Below are 8,207 nucleotides of genomic sequence, written 5' to 3'. Positions count from 1 at the left end.
GACGATCGAAATTTTTTTTAGAAAGAATACATGTTATAGATCAAATTAGAAGAAAAAAAGAAAAAAGAAAGAAGAAAAAAAAAAAGTAAAAGAAAAAAGCAAAAAAAAAAAAAAAGAAAAGATAAAAAATTATTTTTCTTCAAAGACAAAAAAAGTTTATAAAATAAAATTCGAAGATAGATTCGACGTACAAGACCTTGACCGAAATTGTTTGTTTGCTTACATTTTAATGCGGTATGTCTGGTAAACGCGATAACTAGTATGCTAACTAAAGGCAAACACAATACAGGTGAGCGTACACGATGTACCTTGTTGTCATATCAGCTACCTATGTAGATGGCGGACCTTGCAGTTATCATATTGCACAATAATGAGATCCAAGCGTGTATATGTTACGTGTACACGAGCAAACAACGCGTTTAACTACACCATACACATATTAATATACACATACACATGTGGATGTATATAGATGTGAATGTATATCAATGAAGAAAGAGATTAGAAATTTTGATTTTGAATAGGAAAGTTCATTAATTGTATTCAAATCGTAAGAATTTTTCATTATTATTTATATTTATACGTAGGCGATAATATAAAGTAAAAAATAAATTTTATCATGCGTTTGTTTATAATGCATTCATTATCCAGAAGCATCTTGTAAATTATTATTATTATTATTATTATTATTCAAGCTTGTCGGCGAATTTTTTGTTTTTATTTTGTCTTTATTATTCCTAGACACGTGTTAATGTTATGAATTTAATGAGTTGCGCATCATTTCATTCATTATAGGGTATCTCAAATTATTTCGAAATTTAGGTAATTGCACGTGTAATTGTTATTTCATTTTTTAATCTTTTTTTCTGGTTTCTTTTCCTCTCTCTTTTTTTCTTTCTTTCTTCTTTCTTTCTTTCTTTTTTTGCTTTTTTCTCTCTCTTATTTTTTATTTTTATTTTTTTTTTTTTTTTTTTTTTTTTTTTTTTTTTTTTTTTTTTTTAGGAATATCAGGTTTCTCCACAAAAGTCGAGTAGAGTATTATCAAGTTTCATAGTATAATTAATATTCTAATATACATATGTACGTAACGTGGAATACAAACTTATAATTAATTATTAGTACGTACGTTATTAGTATGATAATTATCAGTATGTTAAAAAAAAAAAAAAATAGAAATAATATGAACGAACAATTTGTTCTCCATTAAAATCACTAAGAGACGATTAAGATTAATTTAAATGTCGGCATGTTGTACGATTAGATAATTAACACTTACGTTAATTACAGTGAAACAATAAGTTGAATTTTCGCGATTATATTTATATTATCACTTGTAATAATTATAAATTTGACTTATATTGAAAATAATAAAACAAGTTTTCGAGTTAAATTTTACGAAAAATGTTTATCGCGTTGTTGTTTCGCGTTTTCTCAATGGGTTAGATCAATTTTTTTTTTTTTTTTTTTTTTTTTTGGAAGATAGAAAAAAGAAAAAAGGCTAAAAGGGACAATGATGAGAAGAGCAAAGCGAAGCTTTGAGAGAACAAAGAGACCCTCGAGTGAAGATGCTCCGAGCGGTGTTACGCCTAAAGTGGGCGGTAAACGTGTCAACTGGTATGCAAACGACGAGTAAACACAATTCCCTTATCCCCGGGCGCTACGGAGTCGTTGTTTTCACGTTGCTCTTGCTCGACGTCGTGACATGTTTGTCGCTGCAGAGTCCAGCCAACTCGAATCGAGTAACAGCTGATAACGAGCTTCATTTAACACCATCGCTTCATAATTCTACGCTTTGTATTCTCTAATGTATAATATTTTACAAACGTTCAATTTCTTCCCCCCCCCCCCACAAGCTCGTAATTAATTAATTAATTAATTAATTAAAAAAAAAAAGAAAAGAAAACAAATGGAAAAGGTTTGAGAGAAAAATGAAATATCGCGCTGCAAGCGTAACGAAATACGCAATCAATATATTGTATATGAAAAATACGGGTAAGATTATTGCAACGCGCTTGTTTACTGTAATAATATTTCTTTTCTTTTTTTCTTTTTCTTGTTTTTTTTTCTTTTTTTTTTTTCTTTATCTCTCATTATTATTACGGCATGAAGGCAAAAGGAAGGAAAGAAAGAAAGAAAGAAAAAGAAGGAAAAAAAAAAGAAACAAGAAAAATAATAAATACACGAAAGGGAATAATTTTTCATCACTTTTATCTTTCGATTTGTACTAATTATTTCATCGACGTGAAGTTTTGTTTTCGTATAAAAGATTATATAAATATATATATATATATAATATAAAGGAAAAGAATAACTGATCAATTACGAGAGAGATGTATAATTTAAATTTTACAGGCAGAAATTTATGAAACAAAGTACGATAAAACATATTATGCTAATATTGATCAACAAACATGAAGTAAAACTATCATGAGAGAGAGAGAGAAAGAGAGAGAGAGAAAGAGAGAGAGAAAAAGAGAGAGAGAGAGAGAGAGAGAGAGAAATGATATTATAAAAAGTAATAACATTTTAATATCAGACTTTCGATTATGAAAATGTTGAATTATTCACGAATAAGTGAACTATTGTATATGAAATTATAGGATATAGGGAGTCGACATTGTTAAATAATTAATTTAATAGGATGTTGTATTAAAATAAGAAAGAATAATTAGATTTGAATTTGTTAATTTTAACATCATAAGTTCCGGTTGATTGTTAGAAGGGAGAACGAATTGCCAGGAGGGTTCCTGATGATCGGGTGGAATGAAAGGGTTAAGCATCGCCCTGGGAACACGATCTTAGGACAATAGCCTATTTCGGACGAGGTAATGGACGATCTCGCGTAGAGACTGCCACGAGCGTTATGTAACAGTTACCTACGGTGCGATAGTAGAGCTCTAGTATAGAGGATAGGAAGGGTATCCCTAGGTCGACAAAGGGGATACACACCTATGAACAAGGAACCAAGAGAACGGTCAAACCTGACAGACGTATGCAAATCTCGGTCAAACATTGGCACTTGCGATGACGATGACGATGACAACGTTCTAAGGCCTTACTATATTATATATATATATATATATATACATATCATGTTTCCTTCCTAATTTGTATACTCATCTAACTGGTGCTATCTATGAATGACAATGTCTATGAACTTGTGATTAGATATTAAATATTGAATTTCTCAATCGTACATTTTTCATCTGGTCGATGATCTATTCTATATATTTTTTTCGTTCCTCGTGTCAAAATTCTTTATCGATATGTATTACTTTATTCTTTAAACGTGGACAATTTCTTTCGTTTTTCTTTTCTTTTTCTTTTTTTTTTTTTTTTTTTTTTCCATACAAAATTCTATCACTTTTTTTTCAAGGAAGTTTCAAGTGACGTTAGAATAATGAAAAAAATAATTGAAAGAAAAAAAACTAAAGAAAAACACAAAGGGGGTGGGGGGAAAGAAAAAAATCACGACGAAAACAGCTAATTCGGTTTACTTCTATACAATTGATAATGTTTTTCGAACTATAAGTACTTTAGATAAGTAAAAAAGAACTATAAGTACTTTACATATTTAAAAAGATAGATATTAAAAAAGATTTAGAAAAGTAGCATATAACTTTGAAAGATTGTACAATAATAAAAAAAAAAATAAATGATAAAAAAATAAATGAGAAATAATGAAAGAGATTTTCTCACCTCTTCCTCCCACCTTCCCTCCAAAAAAGAAAAAAAAAAGAAAAATGATATAAACAGAATGAAAGTCGAATAAGAGGAAACATCGGAGATCGATGTAGCACATTCATGGTTCCATGTGTAAGTACGTCCATAGTTCTCCATGTAGCCACGCATGCATATTTATGTCTCTCTCTCTCTCTCTCTCTCTCTCTCTCTCTCTCTCTCTCTCTCTCTCTCTTTGTCTCTCTCTCTCCCCCTCTGTGTGTGATGTTGGCCGCGTTGTTCGCACAGCTATGTGCTACGTTGAGCTGCGAACGCATTCTGAAGGTGCACGTGTATACGGACCTATAATAGCCTATTGCCGTGGCTAGTTTAACCACCTTGGTGAGCTGCCGTGTTTCGGCAGTTTCTAGCCTTCAACTCATCCCCCTTTCAACCCCCCATCTGTAACGTATAATACCTCGCAAGTAGAAGGGGGTGGTTGGTACGCGTACACGCACAGCCTCACGATACGAGTCGTGTTAACTATGTGCTGGTACGTTGGCTAAGCCAATCTCATTCTGTCTGTCTCTCTCTCTCTCTCTCTCTCTCTCTCTCTCTGTCTCTCTCTCTCTTACACTCGCTCGGTTGATTCTCCTCCTACCGCTTCGAATTGCAGGTTGCCAATAATTCACGTTGCTATCCCGAAGGCGTGTTCCACACTCCCACCACTGGCTGCTTACAGACCGTCGCGATACTTGATTTTATGTCCGGCCGTCCGAAACCGACGATTGAGACTAATGAGCGGTGTTCTTGATATCGCAATCAACGTCTCTCGCCAAATCGGTGAGTCGATAATTGTCGGCTCATGTGATTTTAGGATTATTATGGTTATGTACAATCTCAAATTAAACGATAAACCGATTGATTATATACGATTTAAAACACTGATGATATATCGTTTCTTTTTGTACGAAAATATTGTTAAATGATTTATTTTTTTTTTTTTTTTTTTATCTTTTTTACTTTATTTTTTATTTATTCAATTTATTTATTTATTTTATATGTATATATGTATATACATAATACTACTATATATACTTGTGAAATATTTTCAAGCCCCTGTATTTATATTATTTCATAATATACATGCATACTTGTATGAATGAGTTGCCTATTACGAGGCGCTCGAAAAGTTTCTTGCTGATGAATGGCGTTAACAATTATCGACAAAGTACTAAATGTTACCTATCTACAGACGAAATTAATTAGAGGGAATACATATCCATTATAATTGAACAGAATGGATAAATACGTATTTTACATTTAACCATAAACAATTTGGTTGTTCTGAATTTCTAAAATCTCCCATCACTGTTAATCAAATCGAATGAAATTAATGCCCAAGTAATATACTAAAATTAGAGTTGAACGTTAAACGAATCGTAAACTTTTTCAAACGGTCGTCTATAAACGAAGCTTGACGATAATTATCGGGAAGGATCTATCGATTATTAGCATCGACTTTAACAAACGAACTGCATTCGAAGAAACGCAATGCACGAAGAACCACCAGCGTAAATTACTTCGAACTCGTTCTTGCGTTTCTAACACGGAAATAAATCCACGCCGTTGATGTAATTTATTCATGGATTTGCAAGTATAAAGGGATGTCTAAGCGTTTATTAAAATCGGTATCTCAACCGATAAGAAGCGCAAAGGAGTGCGCTTTCTTTTGGCTCGCTACGATTAAATCATAATTGCACTACGTTATATAATCGCTTTATCGCGTATAATTAATAATCCAAGAGGCACAGATGGTGTTTTAATAAACGTTAAATTAAAAAATAAATATTGCTCTATATAATATATAGAGAGGTTATCGACAGTGGTACGTAACTACTCATGATGAAACTTCGTTTTCTTTATCCCGTTAAGTTACTTCTTTGAAAGTAGACATTATTAAAATTATTTCTTATCGTCATAAAACGAACGTAATAATGTATTTTATATATTTATCTATTAATTATCTCGATTCTGAATAAAAGTAACTTGTAAAGAAACATAGATTGAATTGAATGTTAAATTTTTAGGTTTATCACGAGTTATATGAACGTATTTCAAATAATGGAATAATGTTGCTTTGTGATAAAGTTTTCATGACAAAGACAGAGAGAAAGTTTACCATTGTGTGCACAGTTATTACGAAAAGAATTCATTAAAACCACGCTAGCCTACCATTTACGTAATTAAATTTTAATGAATCACGTGTGACAAAAGAGTACATATACAAAGTATAACACGTACATCATATATGCATATATGTATAAACATATAAATGTACGAGTCCTTATTTGCGTGCACATATCTATCTACATATACATTTGTATGATTATAAAATAATTTGTACCATTGAAGAAAGAGAGAAGGAGAGAGAGAGAGAGAGAGAGAGAGAGAGAGAGGGAAAATAAGGGACGATGACATTTATTATTTTAACTTAATCGAACAATTAATAAATTTTCGTGGATATAATTTTTCCTTTTGAATAATCTTTTTGAATATTCCAAAAGGACAGGAAAAGCAACGACGACAGAAGAGAGATAACCATTATACACGTTATAGAAATACTTTATGCAATCTCGCACAGCTACTCGACTAGCCATCTTATCATTTCATTAACCTCACCCCTTTTTGCATTTTCCCTCCCCATTTCTCATATCCTCGCTTGAGTGAGTCTATTGATGCGGGATGGTATTCGCAACGCGTCGAGCATTTATCTCAACCATCGTTCATAAACCAAAGTTCGATGGTAAAGCGTTTCATGATGATAATAATAATAATAATAACAACAACAACAACAACAAAAAGAGAGACACCCGAATCGATCGTTCGAATTCAATTTTCTATGATAGAAAGTAAAACGGACGTAATTTTAGAATGGCCATCACTCTGAATATACTTTTCTATACAAAATTTTACCCATTAAATATATATATATATATATATATATATATATATATATATATATATATGAATAATTTTTGATGTGTTTCGTGTAAAAACAAAATTTCGTTAGCGAGAAAAAGAGTTTCGGAAATTTTATAGAAAAATCTCTATAATATGTACATAGAGTATTTTATATATTTTTTTTTCTTTTTGATATATATATATATATCGCAGTATATAAATATTTATTTAATAATTTGTACAGCGTGAGAAAGTGAACAACTGACGGTTAGAGAATGCAAATGCTAAGAAATGAGAGATTTAGTCGAGAAATTGCGAAGAAAGAGAAAGAGAGAGAGAGAGAGAGAGAGAGAGAGAGAGAGAGAGAGGAAGAGAGAAAGGAAAGGGTAAGCAAGGTTAGATAAGTAGAGATAGAAAGAGAGAGGGAAGAAGAGGGTGAGAGAGAGAGAGAGAGAGAGAGAGAGAGAAAGAGAGAGTAGGGTGCTCTCTCCTTACCCCTTACGTTCTTCCCGCAATAGCAGAATTGTAGTAAGGGGAACATGAAGGGAGCAAACATTAATGCCATCCCGCAGACCGCAGATGTTGCGCCAATTACAAACCTCACCCTCATCCTTTCTCTCTCTCTCACTTTCTCTCTCTCTCTCTCTCTTTCTCTTTCTCTTTCTCTTTCTCTCTCTTATTCTAGGAAGGAAAGGGGAAAACAGACGATATTCCGACTTACGAGCTTTCCCCTTTCCTCTCTTTCTCTCTCTCTCTCTCTCTCTTTCTCTCTTCGTCATGGGAATATCCAGCTTCCTCATGGAAAAGGATAGAAATAGAGAAAGGATATATATATATATATATATATATATATATAGAGAGAGAGAGAGAGAGAGGTAGATAGATAGAAATAAGATGGAGAGAGAAAGAAAGAGAAAGAAAGAAAACACGGCTTTCGAAAAGGCTCTCGCACTTTGTTAGATTAAATATAACATAAGACTGGAAAAGGACGGCTTTCTCCTACAAGAAAGAAAGATAGTGAGAAGGAAAGAGAAATGGAAAGGGAGGAAGGGGAAGAAAGAGAGAGAGAGAGAGAGAGAGAGAGAGAGAGAGAGAGAGAGAGAGGGAGAGATAGACAGAAGGTAGGGATGAAAGTGCAGGAGGAATTTGAAGGGTGGGGATGAGTAGCAGCAGCAGCAGCAGCAGCAGCAGTAGTAGCACCAGTAGCAGCAGCAGCAGCACGGCACGGAGGCTGATATTATTCTTGGGTCTTCCTCGCCGGAGCATTATTAGTTCTAGCGTGTTAGCATACATGAAATATTGATGTTACAGGGGTGCCCAACCTATCCAACATCCTACACACCCCTTCAGACTTTCTCTTCTCTCTCTCTCTCTCTCTCTCTCTCCCTCTCTCTCTTTTTCTCTCTCTTTCTCTCATCTCCCATTTCCGTCTCTTACATAGTCACTTGCGGTGTTCTACCGTTACGAGCTTTCATCCCTACTCTTCTTCTCGCCCTTCCTCCTTCCACCCTTTTCTTCGAGGCATTACGTCTCTCGATGCCTTCATCCGTCGATGGAGATTTTTCGATCATCCGAAAAGTCGA

General features: G+C 33.5%; 1 protein-coding gene across 5 annotated transcripts in view; it reads right to left on the bottom strand.

Moving 5' to 3' along the window:
* LOC124430655 (lachesin-like) overlaps positions 1 to 8,207 on the bottom strand; it is a 272,933-nt gene that overhangs the window by 5,012 nt on the left and 259,714 nt on the right. The window lies entirely within an intron of this gene.

Source organism: Vespa crabro, chromosome 19 (genome assembly GCF_910589235.1).
Source record: "Vespa crabro chromosome 19, iyVesCrab1.2, whole genome shotgun sequence".
NCBI lineage: Eukaryota > Metazoa > Arthropoda > Insecta > Hymenoptera > Vespidae > Vespa > Vespa crabro.
The sequence above is the reverse complement of the archived record's forward strand: the minus strand, read 5'-3'. Positions and strand labels throughout refer to the sequence as shown.